Source organism: Macrotis lagotis, chromosome 1 (genome assembly GCF_037893015.1).
Source record: "Macrotis lagotis isolate mMagLag1 chromosome 1, bilby.v1.9.chrom.fasta, whole genome shotgun sequence".
Lineage (NCBI taxonomy): Eukaryota > Metazoa > Chordata > Mammalia > Peramelemorphia > Peramelidae > Macrotis > Macrotis lagotis.
Window position 1 is genome coordinate 903437853 of NC_133658.1, and position 19773 is coordinate 903457625.

Sequence of the window (19773 nt, forward strand, 5' to 3'; positions counted from 1 at the left end):
ATCCATATCGTGCATTTATTCCATCCCATTTTATTAATTTCCTCATTTTTAACATTCTTTCTTTTTGAATTTTGAGTTCCAGAATTTCTCCTTCCCCCTAAATCTTTTGTTAGACACTGAGAAGGCAAACAAATGATATCATCATACATCTGATATCATGCAAAATAAATTTCCATATTAGCTATATAGGTATATAAAAATTAAAAAATCAAGTGAAAAAATAATACTTCAGTGTTAATTAAGAATTCATCATTTGTTTCTCCTGAGGTGGCTAGGATTTTTTCATCACAAGTCCTTTGGAATTGTTTTGGATCATTGTATTGATCAGAGTAGTGAAGGTTTTCAGAGTTGATCATCATTGCAATATTACTGTTACTATGATATCCCAACTTTTCTCATTTCACTTTGCATCACTTCATATGGTTCTTACCATGTTTTTTCCCCCTTGAAACCATTCACCTCATTATTGCTTTTCTTTTTTAGTTTTTACAAGGCAATGGGGTTAAGTGGCTTGCCCTGGGCCACACAGCTAGGGAATTATTAAGTGTCTGAGACCGTATTTGAACTCAGGTACTCCTGACTCCAGGGCCAGTGCTCTATCTATTGTGCCACCTATCCACTTCCCACTGCCCCAGCCAGCATCATTTCTTACAGCCCAGTAGTACTCCAACATAATTTTACTGTGTTATTTAGTCATTCCTGAAATGATGGACATCTCCTTCAATTCCAATTCTATGCAATCACTAAAAGAGCTCCTATGAATTTTTTTAAACTTTTAAAATTTTCTTTAATTACACATTTATTTACACATTACTAAAATATTCTTTATTAAGAGTAAGCATAATATCCTCCCCCCCCCCACAAAAATATAAAATCTCAAGAGAAATAAAGTTAAAGAAAGAGAAAAAAATATATATTTCATTTTGCTCTGATACCATTAGCTCTGTCTTAGGTGGATCATGTTCTTCATCATAAGTCCTTCATAGAAGTTACTTCCATATTTTTTTCTGCAATTGCTGTTGCTGATTGCAATTCCCTCCATCCATTCTTCCCCACTACTATCTATTATATTTTCTCTCTCCTTTCACTCTGTCCCTCTTCAAAAATATGCTGTGGGTCAGCTGAGTGGCACAGCAGACAGAGCACTGGCCCTGAGGCCAAGAGGCCTCAAGCCTACAGCCCACCCCAGAGACCCAGCAACCACCCAGCCTTGTGGTCCCGGACAGGTCACCCAAACCTACCACTTTGCAGAAAGTAAAAAAAGAAAATGTGTTATATCTGACTATCCTCTCCTATGATCTACCCACTCCTCTGTCACCTACATCCCCTCTCTCCTCCCCTGTCCCCCTTCTCTCCTTTTTCACACTCTATTGAGTGTGTATGCTCTTTCCTCTCTGAGCCATTTTTGATGAAAATGAAGGTTCTCTTATTCCCCTTCACCTTCCCCCTTCCATACCATTGTAAAAGCTACATGAAACATCTTTTACATGAAATGTTTTAGCCTATTCTACCTCTCCTTTCTCTCACTCCCAGTACATTTCTCTTTCACTCATTGACTCCATTTTTACCATATATTATATCTTCAAATTGAACTCTCTCCTGTGCCTCATCTATAAAAGCTCCTTCCACCTACTCTATTAAATGAGGACGTTCAAATGAATATTATCAGTATCATCTTTCCATGCATGAATTTATGCAGTTCATTATCATTAAGTCCCTCATAATTTACCCTTCATGTCCACCCTCTCTATGTTTCACCTGAGTCCTGTACTTAAAAGATCAAACTTTCTGTTCAGCTCTGGTTATTTCAATAGGAATATTTGAAATTCCTCTGTTTCTCCTGGAAGAGGATGTTCAGTTTTGCTGGGTAGTTGATTCTCAGTTGCAAACCAAGCTCTTTTGCCTTCCTGAATATTATATTCCAAGTCCTAAGAGCCCTTAATATAGGTGCTACTAAGTCCTGGGTAATCCTGACTGTTGCTCCATGGTATTTGAATTGTTTCTTCCGGATGCTTGTTATATTTTCTCTGACTTGAGAGTTCTGGAACATGACTATAATATTCCTGGAGGCTGTTTTTTTGGATCTCTTTCTGGGGGGGATGGGTGGCTTCTCTCAATTTCTATTTTACCCTCTGCTTCTAGGATATGAGGGCAATTTTCCTGTAGAAATTCTTTAAAATGAGGTCAAGTCTCTTTTCCTGATCTTAACGTTCAGGTAGCCTAATAATTTTTGAATTATCTTACTTGGATCTGTTTTCCAGATCAGTTGTTTTTTTCAGTGAGATATTTCATATTTTCTTCTAGTTTTTCATTCTTTTGGTGTTGAATTATTGTGTCTTGATTTCTCACAAAGTCATCAGCTTCCATTAGCTCCATTCTACATCTGAAGGATTTGTTTTCCTCAGAGAGCTTTCTTATCTCTTTTTCCATCTGGCCAATTCTGCTTTTTAAAACATCCTTCTTCCCAATAACTTTTTGAACTGTTTTATTCATTTGACCTAAACTGGGTTTTTTTTTTTTAGGTTTTTGCAAGGCAAATGGGGTTAAGTGGCTTCCCAAGGCCACACAACTAGGTAATTATTAAGTGTCTGAGACTTGATTTGAACCCAGGTACTCCTGACTCCAGGGCCAGTGCTTTATCCACTGCACCACCTAGCCGCCCCCTAAACTGATTTTTAATAGGCTATTTTCTTCAGCATTTTTTTGGATCTCTTTGACTATGGATTCTTTGACTATTTGACTTTGGATCTCTTGCTGACTTTGTTTTCATCTTTTTCCTGCATCTCTCTCATTTCTTTTCCCAATTTTTCTTCTACCTCCCTTACTTGATTTTCTAAATGTTTTTTGAACTCTGTCAGCCTGAGCTCATCTTCTATTTTTCTTGGAGTCTTTAGATGCAGAAGCTTAGACTTTCTTATCTTCTGATTGTGTATTTTGGTCTTCCATGGGACCAAAGTAATTGTTTATGATCAGGTTCTTTTTTTCCTGTTTACTTATTTACCCAGGCTGTGCCTGGTTTTGGGGGTGCTTCCTGAGTTTTTGATTATTATTGGGACACCCCCAAAAGGATCTCCATATGTGAGGCTCTGACTGCTCTCCTGATTTGTTGAATAGTCATAAAGCTCATCCCTCTGGGGTCCCAGACTGTGACAGTCTGAAAGTGGTCAAAGCCCCAGAGTCCCAGGGACAGAGGACAGACCTGGGTGGTCTTCCTCCTTTCCCTTACATTCCATGGGCTGAGCAATCAGGGAGCAGCTGCTGAGCAGCTCCTGCTGAGGGGCTCCACAGGCCTGCTTCCATTTCCTGGGATCTAGGCTGTGCTAAGAGCTTCAAGCTTGCTCTGGCAGAGGTCTGCCTGCTGATCCTCTAAGCTGTGCTTGGTGCTCGCTGGGGTGGCCTGTTAACTGCTTCTGCTGCCAGGCATCCTGAGGCTGTTCCCAGAAGGCTGAAGCTCCTTTTCATTCTGTGCTCCTCCAACCCCATGGAATACAGCCTTCCCACTATTTTCCAGGTTACCTTGGGCTGGAGAATTGCCTCACTGGATCTTTCTGTGGGTTCTGTCTCCCCAAAATTTAGTTAGAGTCATAATTTTAAGGTTTTTGAAATATTTTAGAGAGAGCACCTAAGGGAGGCTGTTCTCCTGCTGCCATCTTGACTACACCCTCCTGCTATGAATATTTTTGTAAATAGAGATCCTTTTCCTTTTTCTTGATTTCCTTCAGGATCAAGACCTAGTAGCTGCATTACTGAGTCAAAGTTTTATCGACTTTTGGCCATAGTTGCAGATTGTTTTCCAGAATGGTTGGATCAGTTGACAACCCCACCAACAGTGCATTAGTGCATGATCCTCTCTAGTATTTATGATTTCTAATAAGTGTGAAGTGGTAACTTAGAGTTGCTGACATTTGCCTTTTTCTAATCAAGAGTTGTTTAAAGCATTTTTTTCAATATAACTATAGATAGCTTTGATTTTTTTTCCATCTGAAAAGTGCCTGTTCAAATCCTTTGGGCACTTACAATTGGGTAATGGTTCTTATTTTAATAAATTTGACTCAGTTTTCTGTATATTTGAGAAAATAGGCTTTTATCAGGAAAACTTGCTATAGTTCTTAAAAAACTTACTTCACTGTCCATGGTACTTTTTGCTAAAATGTAATTTCCCTGATTATCTCTTACAATCAGGTCTAATATTGCTTTTGCTTTGTCTGAGATCACAATTGCCACCCCTGACATCTTCACTTCAACCGAAGCATTATAGATTGAGCTCCAGCCCTTCATTTCAACTCTGTGTCTTTCTGTTCCAAGGTGTCTGTTGTATATAACATATTGTTGAATTCTAGTTTTCAATCCATTCTGCTAACCACAAATCTGTTTTGCTTCTGTGCACTGCCTGCACACTTTAGCCTTTTCCTCATCACCTCCCCTTCCCCCTCCTATCTCCTTATTGTGAAAGATAGATCTTTCTACCCAACTGAGTATAGTAATAGAAACACACATATATTTTTTTCCTCTGTGAATTAATTTCAATGAAAATGAGGTTCAAGCACTGCCTTCCATTTCCTCCCTACATTCGATGAGAGCCAGAGTGATTTGAGGCTGGTAAACCTCAAAGATATCTTGCCAGGTTTCATTGATCAAAATATATATTCTTTTGGGCAGAGCACCTAGAGAAAACCACATGCCAGACATCTTGCTAAGCTCTGGCAATACAAAAAAAGAGGTAAAAAAGTCCATCCCCTGATCTCAAGGAGCTCCTAATATCATGGGAGAGACAACTCACAAACAACTATAGGCAAGAAAGATAGTAAATAATTAAAAGAATGGAAATAAAAGGATTGGGAAAGACTTGCTGTAGAAAGATGTATTGAAATTGGGATTTGGAGGAAGCCAGAGAAAGCAGGAGGTTTGCATGAGAAAGGAGAGACATGGGAATAGCCAGAGAAAGAGCCTAGATCTGAGAGATGGAGTCTTGTTCATGAATAGCAAAGAGGTCATTGGCTCAATGGAGGGTGTAAGGTATAAGAATATTGGAAAAGTAGGGAGGGGAAAAGATTTTGAAGGACTTTGAATACCAAATATAAGAAGTGAATTAATCAAAAAGAATGATCTAAATCATCTAAGGTCTTTTGGTTGATGCTCCAAGTTCTGGTTTCATAACCAATCAAAAAAGATTTCTCATTGTTAGTGGCTGGCAGACTGGAACCAGCATACTCTAGTTTCTCAAGGTGTTTCAATTGTATATCATCTCTTCTCTCCAAGAAGTATAGTCTTTAGACTCTCCCACATAGGAAATTTGTATCCAACAAGCATGTTGATGAACTCTGAACATGTACTGGCTGTTCCTGTTACAATAGATGTCAAGAGAAATCTTGAACTTGGGAGTCTCCTCCACTCAGAACTGACACAAGATTTCTGCTTCTTCCTAGCCAAAGGTCATTGCCCACTCTATTCTTTACCATATAGTATGGTTTAGGAAGTGATTCTTCCTAAATGTTTACATGTATTTGAAAAGGATATTGTTCCATTTCATGAATCAAATTGTCCATTTAACTATTATCCAAACTTTAGATCCTGCTTAACCTTTTGCTATTTTTAAAGCAATTATACTTTATATATCTTAAGATTCATTAAAAAAATTTTGAATTCCTAATTTATTCCTCCAATCCCTTTTCTCACCCATTAGGAAGGCAAGCCATATAATGGGAATTTCAACAAAGTATTTTTCCACATTAACCTCATCACATTTCATCCTTAATTTGTACTGGGGCTCTCCTGAGTTGAAGTGATGATGACTTAGTTGGTCAGGTGGGAGTCTTTGCCACCTCTCCTTCCCTGGAAGCTCCAAAGCACAAGTTATTAGGTGGGGGTGATTCTTCCCCTAATCTTAGCAAATAGGATGTAAATGTAAAGTCCACCCATTTCAGCTTGGTGCCATCCCATGTAATTAGTCAAGTATGTTATAGGATAACCCCACTGAGATGAATGCTCAGGTTTCAAGATAAACAGCAGTCCAAAGAAATTGGCTCACACCCAAGTCATCTATGTAAAGTCCCTTTTTTTTAAACTTGATTTTTTTTGTGAGGCACTGTAATTAACTTGCCCAAGGAATGTAAACACCTTTTAAATGTCCTTGTGATCATAGATTTCTTAGGAATTATATCCACCATCTGCACATATAGGAAAATAAATGTTTAATTTTATTCAGAATCTTATATTTACTCCTTAGTGTTTACTTTGAGTTTTTCATTTCTCAATGGATAAACTTTTAAAATTCATGGTCACTTTGCAGTTTGCTCCATCTCATTTTATTTATTATTTCTTCATTTTTAACATTCTTTCCTTTTTGAATTTTGAGTTCCAGTATCTCTTCTTGCCTGTCATCCCTCTTGCACCCTGAGAAGGCAAACAATATATCAATTATACATTTCATAACATGCAAAACACATTTCCCTATTCTCTATATTGCAAAAAATTGAAAAATTATAATGAAAAAATAATACTTCCATGTCAATTAAGAGTTTATCTTTTGTTTCTCCTGAGGTGGCTAGGAGTTTTTCGTCATGAGTCCTTTGGAATTGTTTTGGATCACTGTACTGATCAGACTAGTGAAGGTTTTCAGAGTTGATCATCATTGCAATATTGCTCTTATTATGCACAATGATCTCCCATCTTTTCTCATTTCACTTTTCATCACTCCATATGGTTCTTACCATGTTTTTCCTGAAACCATCTCCCTCATCATTTCGCATAGACCAATAATATTCCAACCCAATCATGCTGCAATTTATTTAGTCATTTCCAAATGGATGACCATTCCCTTCATTTCCAATTCTTTGTTACCTAAAAGAGCTGCTATATTTTTATAAGTACAGCTCCTTTTCCTTTTCATTTGAGATATAGACCTAGAAGTGGTATTGCTGGGTCAAACTTTTATAGACCTTTGGGCATAGTTGCAGACTGTTCTCCAGAATGGTTGGATCATGTCACAACTCCACCAACAGTGCATTCGTGCACGCTCCCCTCCAGCATCTGTCATTTCTAAGAGGTGTTAAAGTGTTACCTCAGAGTTGCTTTAATCTGCCTTTTTCTAATCAAGAGTTGTTTAAAGCATTTTTTCATTTTTCATATATATTTAAAGCATTTTTCATTTTTCATTTAAAGCATCATTTTCATATAGTTAGTCTTGATTTCTTCATCTGAAAACTGCCTGTTCAAATCCTTTGAGCATTTATCAATTGGGGCATGCCTCTTATTTTCATAAATGTAACTCAGTTCTCTGTATATTTGAGAAAATTGGTTTTTATCAGGGAAAATTGACCTTTTTTTTAAAAAAAGTTTTACTTCATTGTCTTTTAGTAACATGTAATTTCCCTGACTATCTCTTTCAATTAGGTCCAATTTTGCTTTTTCTTTGTCTGAGCTCATGATTGCTACCCCTGACATCTTCACTTCAACCAAAGCATCATAGATTTTGCTTTGGCTCTTCATTTCAACTGTCTTTCTGTTCCCAGGATGTATGTGGTACATACCCTATTGTTGCTTCCCTCAATTTGTCCTTTTCCTTATGGCCTTCCCTTCCCCTCCTATCTCCCTATTGTGTAAGATAAATTTCTATACTCAACTGAGCATTCACACAAATATTCTTTCCTCTTTCAACCAATTTTTAATGAAGATGAGGTTCAAGCATTGCCTTCTACTTTCTCTTTCTCAGAACTACATTCAATGAGAGCTAGAATGATTTGGGGTTGGTAAACCCCAAGATATCTTGCCAGGTTTCAGTGACCAAAATTAACACCCTTTTGGACTGGGTACCCAGAGGTAAAAACATTTCTGGCACCTTGCTAAGTCCTGGAAGTATAAAAAGATGTAAAATACAGCCCCTGTCCTCAAGAAGCTCATAATTTCATGGGGGAGACAACCTATTAACCACTATAGGAAGGAAAAATAATAAATAATTAAAAGTCTATAGAAGTAGAAGGATTGGGAAAGGCTTCCTGGCTATGATGACTTAGTTGGTCAGATGGGAGTCTTTGCCATCTCTCTTCATCCTTGGAAGCTCAAAAGTACAAGTCATTAGGTAGGGGAGATTTTTGCTCTTATTTTAGCAAGTACTATGTAAATGTAAAGACCACCCATTCCTTTTTGGTGTTACTCCATGCAATGGGTCAACCAAATCAGATTAACTCCATGGAGGTTAATGTTTAGGATTGTCATTCAAAGCCATTAAAATTTTCAAGATAGCCATGAGTCCAAAGAAATTGACTCAGACCCAAGCCCTCTATCTTTGTAAGCTCCTTTTTTTCTTTGTTTCCTTTTGTTGTTTGCTTGTTTTTTTGTGGGGCAATGAGTTTAAGTGACTTGCCCAAGGTATGTAAACTTCTTTTAATTGCCTGAGTGATAATAAAGTTTTTGGGAATTCTATCTATCTTCTTCCCATATACAATATAACAATGTTTAATTTTATTGAGACTTTTATGTTTCTTCTTTCCTGTTTCCTTTTTCTTTTAAGGGCAATGTGGTTAAATGACTTGGCCAAGATCACACAATTAGGCAATTATTAAGTATCTGAGGACAGATTTGAATCCAGGACCTCCTGACTCCAGGGCTTGTGCTCTATCCACTGTACCACCTAGCTGCCTGATGTTTATCTTTTTTTGTGCTTCTCTTGAGTCTTTTATTTCTCAATGGACAAATTTTTTAAAAGTCATGATCACTAATTGTGCATTTACCCCATCCCATTTCATTTATTATTTCTTCATTTTTAATATTCTTTTTTTAATTTTGAGCTCCAGAATCTCTTCCTCCCTCTCACCCCTCACTTGCATACTGAGAAGGCAAGCAATATGATATCAATTATACACTTGATATCCTGTGAAATAAATTACCATATTAGTTATATTGCAAAAAAATTTAAAATATAGTGAGAAAATGGTTCTTCAGTTTGAACTCAGGTTCTCCCTTTGTCTCTCTCGAGTTGATATGAGTCTTCTCCTCATGAATGCTTTGGAATTGTATTGATCAGAGTAGTGAAATTTTTCACAGTTGATCATCATTGCAATGTTGCTATTACTATGCACAGTGTTTCCTAGCTTTTCTCACTATTTTGCATCAGATCATATGGTTCTTACCATGTTTTTTCCTGAAACCATCATTTCATCATTTCATACAGCCCAAAATAATTCCATCACAATTTTGCTGCAAGTTATTAAATCTTTCTCCAATTGATACACAGCCCCTCCATTTCCAATTTTTTACAACCACTAAAAGAGCTGCTATAAATATTTTTGTAAATATACATCCTTTTTATTTGATTCCTTTATGATACGGACCTAGTTATGGTATTGGTGGATCTAAGTTTGATCAACCTTTGGGCATATTTGCAGATTGTTCTCCAGGAACTAACTCCACCAACAGTTCATTAGTGCCCTCCTCCCCTCCTGCATTTGTAATTTCTTAGAGATGTGAAGTGATTCCTTATTTTTCCAACTTGCCTTTTTCTAATCAAGATTCATTTTTTTCATAGATAACTGATTTCATCATCTGAAAACTGGTCAAATCATTTGAGCATTTAGCAATTGGGAAATTCCCCTTATTTTTATAAATTTGATTCAGTTTGCTATATATTTGAGTAAATAGACTTTTATTAGGGAAACTTGCTTTAATTTTTTTAAAATCTTGCTTCAAAGTATATGATACCTTTTAGTAAATTGCAATTTCCCCGATTATCTCTTCCATTTAGGTCTAATTTTGCTTTGGTTTTGTCTGAGATCATGATGGCATCTTTGATATCTTCACTTCAAGAAGCTTTATGGATTGTGCTCTGGTCCATTTTTTTGGCAAGGCAATGGGGTTAAGTGGCTTGCCCAAGACCACACAGCTAGGTAATTACTAAGTGTCTGAGGTTGGATTTGAACTCAGGTACTCCTGATTCCAGGGCTGGTGCTCTATCTACTGTACCATCTAGCCGCCCCCTCAGTCCATTTCATCTCTATGTGGGTCTTTGTGTCTCAAGTGTGTCTGTTGCACAAAACATATTGTTGAATTCTATTCTACTAACCATAAGTTTGTTTTGTTTCTGACCCCTGCTTTCCCCAATTTGCCCTTTTCCTCATCACCTTCATTTTTCCCTTGTGTCTCCCTATTGAGTAAAATAGATTTCTTTACCCAAATGACTACACACAGATAAACACACATATTCTTTCCTCTTTCAACCAATTTCAATGGAGGTTCAAGCAATGCCTTCCCCTCCCTTTTTTCTCAGACCTACATTCAGTAAGAGCCAGAGTGATTTGGGGCAGTAAATCTCAAGGAAATTGCCTGTTTCAGGGATCAAAATTTACACAGAAGTAATGTGTCAGGCAGTGTGCTTATTGCCTGAACAAATTGTGGTATACGAATGTAATAGAATACTATTGTTTTGTAAGACATGAGCTTTCAGAAAACCTGGAAAGGCTTACATGAACTGGTATAGGGTGAAGTGAGCAGAACCAGGAGAACACTGTACACAACAGCAACATTGTATGATCATCAACTATGATGAACTTAGCTCTTCTCAACAATACAGTGATCAAAGACAATTCCCAAAGACTGATGGTGAAAAATGCCATCCACATCAACTATGGGGTCTGAATGCAGTCTGAAAGCATACTGTTTTCACTTTTTAAAATTTGTTTCTTGTTTTTTCTTTCTTATGTTTTTCCCCTTTTCTGATTCTTCTTTTATAACATGATTAAATGGAAATATGCTTAATATGGTTGAACATGTATATCCTCTAGCAGATTTACTTGTTGTCTTGTGGAGTGAAGAGGAAAGGGAAGGAAGAGAAAAATGGGAAATTAAAAATCTTACAAGAAATGAATGTTGAAAACACATAATTTGAAAAAAATTCACAAAATTTCTTCTTCCATTTATAAATATGTGTCTTTCAACAAGAGACTGGAGCATAGTTCCCAAAGAAAAGGGGCCAGATTGTTCTCCTCCTCCAATGCCAATTCCATGGGAAGTACTCCTGTTTAGCCTCACTGCATTTTGGTTTTGATATAATTTCCATTTCCAAGAATATATTCCCTTTCTCACGTTCTAAAAGTCATCCCTTGTAGAAAAAGGAGAAGGAAAAAGTGAAGAAGAAGAGGAAGAAGAGGAGAAGAAGGAGAAAAAGGAAGAGGAGATCAGGTAGAAGGAGGAGGAAGAAAAAGAAGAGGAGGAGGAGGAATATTTTTAAAAGGATGGGGGGGAAAGCCTGCCAACAAGATTAATTGGCACATGAACTCAACCAGGATTTAGATGCAAGTTCCATACTCTTAGACAAGATGTTTTTCATCTCTTTTCTTTTTCATCTCCTTTGTGCACAGCTGGAAAACTCCTGATACTCACCCGCCTTTTTGTTTCAATATTACTTTAATCCTTGGTCTACACCCTCTTGTCCCAATTCATGAGTTTTTACAGACTTTGTTCCCACACCTTTGATTTCTGATAAGTGTTCCTTTAACAGTTTATGTTAGTTAAGATCCTACTCTCTGATTGGTTGAGATTTTCTTTAAATGTTCACCTGGGGATCCAGAGTTATTATTTAGGGGAGACATCAGGACTCAGAAGTCTGTACAAGCACAAGTCCTTCCTCTGCCTTCTCTGCACCTGACATTCTGGTTGGCTGATGGTGAATGGGAGTGTACAAGGTGAGTCATGATGTGAGGACAAAGATGAAGAGCAGTTCAAGTGGTCTGGTCTGCTGGCAGTTGGGCTGCATTCTCTTCAGTGTCTTCTTCCCTCTTCTCCATACTCCCCAGCCCTTTTGATCTTTAGGTGCCAGCTGAAGTTGACCAATCCCTCACTCCAGGAAGGCTTCAAGGCCAGTCCTGATCTCTTGGGTCCTGTCCCCTCTATGAACTTCTCCAGACTTTTAAGCCTCATAAAAGAACACTGGGATGTCCAAAGACCCGGAGGGGTCTTCAGAGGCTTTCCTTGAAAAGAACCCCTATCTCACCAGCTCTACTCAGGTCATTGACCCAGCCTCTCCCAATACCTGGCCAGTCAAGAACTTCTCCAAAGGGAGGAGATATCAAGGGCATTTGATGAACAATGTTTCTTCATCTGTAAAATGGGGATTAGAAAGAAGGAACACTTAGCTTTCAGGAATGTTGTGAGGATAAAATGAGAATTTGCAAAATGTTCTGCAAACCTTAAAATGTTGTATAACTGATAGATAATGATGATGATGATGACTCTTCCTTCAGGTGCCATATCCAGCACTGCCATGAGTGTCAAGGCTTCAGAATTTGTAATGGAATCAAAACCACTGATTACCAGTGAGTATGGTAGTGGAGGATGATGGTTTAGAATGTTTGAGCCTTCCATATGAAACCCAAATAAGGGGTTGTGTCCAAGATCTATGACCATTTCAGAAGGGTCCATAGGGCAGAATTCTGACTCTCACTTTTCTTTTCCTTTTTTTTTTTAAATTTTATTTATGGCAATGGGGTTAAGTGACTTGCCTACATAGCTAGGCAATTAAGTGTCTGAGACTGGATTTGAACTCAGGTCCTCCTGACAACAGGGCCAGTGCTCCATTTGCTGCACCACCTAGCTGCCCCTGGACTCTCACTTTTAGTGTGATACTCTATTGCTCTTCAGGTACCACTCCTCTTGAGTCTTTAAAGACCAAGAATTTCAAATTCATTGCAACTTTTTGTCCTTAGTACCATTCCATTCCTGTCAGACACTGGTTCTGATAGGTTTCTTGTTCATTCCCATCCCACATATTCCCTGTCTTTTTTTTCTCCATTCTTGTTTGGGGTCTCTTGGGACAGAACTGGGTCTGGTTATGGGGACTGGAAAACATGCTTTGCAGGATGAAGTGTAAGAAATGGAATTTTCAGACTGGAGAAATGAAGGGGTGAGGACATGTTAGCTATCTTCTTCAAGTAGTCAAGGGTCTGTGATAAAAAGAAGGATGAACATTTTTGTCTTTAGCCACAGGGGAGAAAAATTAAGTTGAAGTTACAGGGATTCAGCCTTTTAAAAAATAAGTTAATTTTATTTTCATGAAGTTCAGTTTTCTATCTTTTCCCTTCTCTTCCTTTTCTTTTTCTTCCCCTTCACTGAGAAAGTAGGCAAATCAAAACCTCTTTTTACAAATATGCATAGTCAATCAATAAAGATTCCCACATTGACCATGTCCAAAAAATTATATCCCAGTCTGCCCTTAATGCCCATCAGTCCTATATGGAGATTGATGCTATGTTTTTTTCTTGAGTCCTTCGCAACTCTGTTTGGATATTCTAAGTACCAGACTTCTAAGTCATTCAAAGTGCTTGTCTTACTAATATTGGAACTTTCTAATAATGGAACTCTGGTTGGACATACTAAGTCTAAGAATTCTAAGTCATTCAAAGTCGTTTGTCTTTCTGATATTGTTGTCTTTGAATAAATTGTTTTCTCAGTTTAGTTCATTTCACTTTGCTCCAAAGTTCACATAAGAATTCTCTAAAGCAATCCCTTTCATCATTTCTTATAGGATGATAGTATTCCATCACTTTCATATTTAGCCATTCCTCAATTGAGGAACATTGCCTCAGTTTCCAATTCTTTGCCACAACAAAGACAACTTCTTTAAATATTGTTGCATATATAAGTCCCTTTCCTTTCTTTGAAGAAAGGCAGATTTAGACTTATTATAGAGAGAAGTCTCCCTAACAATGATGGTTATTCCATAATGGAGTCACCTTCCTTAATAGGTAATAAATTTTGCCCTCTTAGGAAACATTAAAATGGAGTTTGGGTGACCCCCTGTTGGACTTGCTTTAGAGAAGGGTCTTTCAGGTAGACATCTATGGATTTGGTTTTAAAAATATTTCATTAACTTTATTTCATTGTAATAGATTTCCTTTGTAACTCAATGTGTTTTGTTTTATTTTAAGACCTTATTCTGGAAGGGGGCCCTAGTCTTCACCAGACTATCAAGTAGCCCAGGGTACAAAAATGATGATGAACCCCTGCTGTAGCATATTTCTAAACCAGTAAGGTGTAGAGTAGCCCTAGAGTTTGTTAGTCTATAAATATTGGATCTCTGTGACAGACCATAGGTTCAGAGCAGGAGTCATCTTCTCTTTCAGAAAACAACTCCAACTACACAAAGAGAATGGGTGAGTTGTTCTCATAGGTTCAGGTTGGCTTATTTGTGTATGTCATTATCTCTTATTTCATCCAATTCAATTAAAAAGTGGGGCGTCTTAGAGCCAATTGTACCCAACCCAAAGAGGACTGACAACTGATTCTTCTATCTTAAGGTTCATGTCTGTGACCCTTTGTGTCAGAGGAGCCCAGTTTCAAGGGATCAACCTTTGTCAGGACTCTCAAGACATGAATCTTCCTGGTTATCTCTCTGATATAGAGGAGTGTGTGTGTGGGGGCAGGGGAGACAAAATGGAGGTGGTAGGAAGTAGTGGAGAGAGTACTAGGATTATTGCTAGGAAATTTGGCAGTTTCAATTTCAATATTTATTAGCTGTGTAATTTTGATGTAATTTTGCAAAAAAGTAATGCTGAGACATAATTTTCTCCAGGGTAAGATAACATTTTATTAATAATGATGAATATACTGTTAGTAAAATGGATCAAACTGGGCATCTCAGTCAATAAACCAAGGACCTGAGCATTATTAATACATTTATTAAGCTAGAAATAATCAATAAATAGGATCAATGACCCCACTTTATGACCAAAGACTGGGAGAGAGAGCAGACAGGTTCTTTTCTTTTCTTTTTTTCTTTTCTTTTTTTTTAAGTTTTTGCAAGGCAATGGGGTTAAGTGGCTTGCCCAAGGCCACACAGCTAGGTAATTATTAAGTGTCTGAGACCGAATTTGAACCCAGGTACTTGTGACTCCAGGGCCGGTGCTTTATCCATTGCACCACCTAGCTGCCCCTGACAGGTTCTTTTAATATGAGATGTGTCTTCCTTCTGATTGAGCAATAATATATCATTTACACCTCTCTTGGCAAAAGTAAGATAATCCTGTTTGGTAGATATTTTAAAAAGGAGATCAGTAATAAGTTACTGTATTTCCTTATATAGAAGATGCACCTTAATTTTGGCCTAAAATTTGAAAAAAAATTATTACATAAAATTATTGAACTCATCATAGAATTCATATAACTCCTCATTACTGTCAAAACTCCCATCCATTACTTCATACTCATTTGTGTTGGATGATAAATCACTATCTTAGGAGAGACTCTGACTGCTCTCCTGACTGTGCTCTGGTCTGTGGTTGACCACAAGCACTCCCTGGACAAGTCTGGTGCCTGGATGTATGTTTAGTCCATTCTGTTTCATGAACCCGAAGCTCCAATTGTGTCCTCCTATGAAATCAGTCACTTCTTTTTCATCACAATTCTTTTTGCCTCCTGCTGAACCATCTTTGTGGACATAGGAATTCCACTTGCCCTTTGCTCCTCAATCGATCTTTTCAATTTCCTCTCTAACACAGGCCATTTGGCTGACTTGCCTCTCATGATCTTCTGCAAGGGCATTTTCAGTAGGGTTTCTTCAGTAAGGCTCCCTGCAGAGCAGTCTTGGATTGTTTTCTCAGTTGGAAGATGACCAAACTGAAGTTCAGGAGCACAATTTCCATTCACTTTAGCAAATTGGATCACTTTGAACTTTGATATAGCCCTGGACGAAAATCTTTTCTGTGCCATTTCTGGGTCGAACATGGAAAAAAGTCACCCTAAAATAGCAGTAACAAATGTGAAGCAAGGAGCACAAGGACAACAAACTCAAAAAAGTGAGAAATGCAAGTAAAAAAATCTGCAAACTTAAGATACTCCCCGTATTTAGATCCCAAATTTTTCGATAAAGGCTTTATCTTATAGGAAGTAGGGATTTTTTTTTAGGGTTTTGCAAGGCAAATGGGGTTAAGTGGATTGCCCAAGGCCACACAGCTAGGTAATTATTAAGTGTCTGAGGCCAGATTTGAACCCAGGTACTCCTGATTCCAGGGCCGGTGCTCCATCCACTGCGCCACCTAGCCGCCCCAAGGCTTTATTTTATAGATGGGCAAATACACTACCTCAGCTTCTCTCTCCTACTTTCTCATTGGCAGACTGTAGTAATCCTCCAGTGATAGGATTAGTCTGCAGCTCAGAAAAGTCATACCTTAAGTTATGACTTCCTCTTTGGCAATTTATTGATCAGTTATTTTTCAGTTCCATAGAACTCTTCCTGATCTCATTCTTGGCTGAGATGCTGGAGTGAATTGTCATTTCCTTCTCTATCTTATTTTACAGATGACAAATAGGGTTAAATGATTTGCCTAAAGTCACACAGCTAGTAAGTATCTGAGACCAGATTTGAACTATGGAAGATGAGTCTTCCTGACTTCAGGCCTCTAGTAATTTTGGACAGAAAATCAGAACCAAGTCAATTAGGATTCCCCATCCCCATCCTCATTTGGTCTCCAACTTTGGAGACTGAATTTCCCCTAATTTTGACAAGGAGAGACAGGGGACCCAACCCTAGACACGCTTTGTTTACAAGTAAGCAGAAAAGAGAATCCCAGGTTAGGAAGCAATGGAGAGGAATCTTTCTCTAGGGAAGGGGAGGTGAGATGGAGAACCTGCAAAGACATGATTATGTTGGCATCCTAAGGTCTTTTGGCATTTCTCATTGAGATCACTCAGGAGGTACAGGAATCCTAGACAGTATTGAACCTTATACCATTAGCTCTTCTTCCTAAACTCAACTTCTTAATATTATGCTACAGATCTCTGTTAGGAACTGTTGTGTGTGGGAGTACTGTAAATCTTCATCACCTAGTATCCTTGAGCACCAGAACATTGTTTTACTAAGTGCCATGGGAGTGGGAGTGGAGCAGGGACTGGGGAGGATATTTTAAGAAAAACTTAACACCTTTTAGATCAACAGTATTTAACAGCTTTTCTTCTGCTGGAATAGGTTTTTTTTTTTGGCAAGGCAAATGGGGTTAAGTGACTTGCCCAAGGCCACACAGCTAGGTAATTATTAAGTGTCTGAGGCCGGATTTGAACTCAGGAACTCCTGACTCCAGGGCCGGTGCTCTATCCACTGCGCCACCTAGGCGCCCCCTGGGGAGGATATTTTAAGCACTTGTATTTTGATAAATAAATGGAGATCTTGATGGAGACCTTGGTATAAAGGGAGAACTTGTCTTCCTTGTCTCCCACCCCTTCAATGCTCGCCTGGGGAAGGATAAGCAAGTCTGGAAAGGGACTTAACAGATCTCCTTTTCCCATCATCACTTTAGCTGTGACTAGTGTTTTGATTTTTGACCCAATTGGGACTAAAGATTAGAAAAGATGAGATGATAGGGAGAGGAATAGTTGTTCACAGAAGTCTGGGCTCAGTAGAAAATGAATGATGGAGAATCTTATGGTAGTGTTCATAGTTAATAGTATTGATAAACTTCCATCTCATAGGGCTCCAAAGGAATCTTCCATTGATGTAATTTCATGTAGACCCAATCTTTTGGCTATAGGGAATGACACAATCCATTGAGGGCTCTTGGCAAAGTCTCTAGGACTTAGAAATGATAGACTTTAAGATATTTCACCTGTTTCCAGCAATGATTCTATCTCTCAGCATGAAGTTGAATGACATGAAGAATTTCATACAAAGGGTTTAGGGAATGTTGATATTCTTACAGACCTTCCCATGAATATTTCCTGTGGGTTGAGTTCAGTTTTTGTTTTAGGATGAATTTCCACTCATAAGAGTGATTTCAGGGGTTGCTAGGTGGCGCAGTGGATAGAGCACCAGCCCTGGAGTCAGGAGTTCCTGAGTTCAAATCCGGCCTCAGACACTTAATGATTATCTAGCTGTGTGGCCTTGGGCAAGCCACTTAACCCCATTGCCTTGCAAAAAAAACAACTTAAAAAAAAGAGTGATTTCAGTTCATGTCTTGAGTAACTCTCGGTTTCACATGTCTGGAGAGATAACTCTGTGTCTCTACTGCTTCAACTGGCTAAAGGAGATGAGGGACAGGAAAATGCTGTGGAGTTGGAGAACTTTGTACAATTCCTAAAAGACAAATGTAGTGAATCGAGTGCTGCAATTATAGTAAAGAAGACCTGAATTCAAATGCGGCATCAGCACAGTTACTAGACCTTTAATCTTGAGTGAATTATCTTCTCTCCTGTTCAGTTTTTTCCTCTAAAATAAGGAAATATTAATCATATCTACTTCATAGGCATCTTGTGAGGACTCAATAAGATAACATTATATGTGTATACATGTGCACAAATAGATGTATAAAATCCTATTTCATTGCAACCTCATCAGTTCAAGGGAGACCTATGAGTGCACTGTTTAATCTTCCCTGCTTAGGAAGCTGCTGAATTGGATCATCCCAGATTCTGTTGTCCACTTCCATTTATCCCTAAACTTATAAAAATAGCTTACAGCTATATAGTCCTTTAAGATTTGCAAGGCCCTTTATAAATATCATTTCATTAGATCCTCATAACAATTCTGGGAAGTTAGGGTTGTTATCATGCCTAGGTTTTAGGTGAGGGAACTGAGGCAGAGAGAGCTTACTTAAATGACTTTCTCAGATCCCTTAGTTGGTAAGAGTCTGGGAAAGGGTTTGGAATAACTCTGGGTCTAGTCAGGCCTCACTTGGTCATTCTTTGGGTTTTGATGACTTGGAGTGAGTGTAAAGAACAATTGTTTCTATTTTGACTAGAAACCCTGGGAGTCTTCCTTTCCCAGATTGACTCAGTAAAAGAGACCCTTCTCTGTCACATTTCTTACCGGGCCTTGATCACTGAATGGGCATTGCCTCAGACATATTGAGACCTGGAAGGAACTTGGATTAAAAAAATCAACATCTTCCACTGTATCTGGGCCATCTCCAGGCATCCTAATCTATATCTTGCCACTGCACCCAGATATCTCTGGAGGAGAAAGTAAGGCTGACTTTGCACAGCCTTGCCTCACTTCAACCCAATTCACTTGTAAGTCATGACATCCTCTTCCTGATGTCCTTGGTCCTTTTTAAAATGAAGAGCAAATAACAAACAACAGCAACAACGCTAACTCCAGACATAGAATTCTAGCAATGGTGCTACCTACTTGAATTGTGGTGCAGGTATAAAACTTTGAATTAAGAGTCGGGTTGATTGAATGAACCACCTCTACCCTTTTATTGGGTGAGGATTTCTTTGGAATGAGTTATATTATCATTCTGTAGAGTTCTAGTCTTTTGAATCTCCAGCCCTTAATCATATCAAGAATTGCCTCATTCTTTGATTTCTTCCATCATCGGCTGCCTTCTTTTCTACATATATGCTACTGAACGAAGGTGCAGAAAAATCACACAATTGTGCTGACTAGGTCCCATATAAATTTATGAAATAGAATCTCAACTGGACCCTCACTGCTGCCAGACAATGCTATTATGCCTTCTCCATTAACTCACTGTCACACTCTGCAGTGGCTCTTCCAAATATTCTCATTCCTTCTCAAACCTCCCATGACTCCTCCTACTCCTAATGTGTCAGTTAAGATCCTTCCTTCACATTTTATGGAAAAAATTGAAGCCATTTACCATGATCTCTACCTTTATCCTCTCTTTCTTATCTCCTATCATTAAGATAGATTCTGCTTATATCTCCATCTTTCCTCCATTTCACATGAAGAAATGATTTTCCTTCTTATCATGACTGGTCTTTCTACCTACAAAAGTGGTTCCATTCCAGTCCATTCTCAAGCAATCTGGAAACCTTTTTACTAAAAGAAAA

The 19773-nt window shown here is 38.3% G+C and overlaps 1 protein-coding gene across 1 annotated transcript in view; it reads left to right on the plus strand.

The window, feature by feature from the left end:
- The window catches only part of LOC141491833 (NTPase KAP family P-loop domain-containing protein 1-like), a 71053-nt gene that overhangs the window by 39433 nt on the left and 11847 nt on the right, over positions 1–19773 (plus strand). The gene's annotated exons all lie outside the window — the stretch shown is intronic.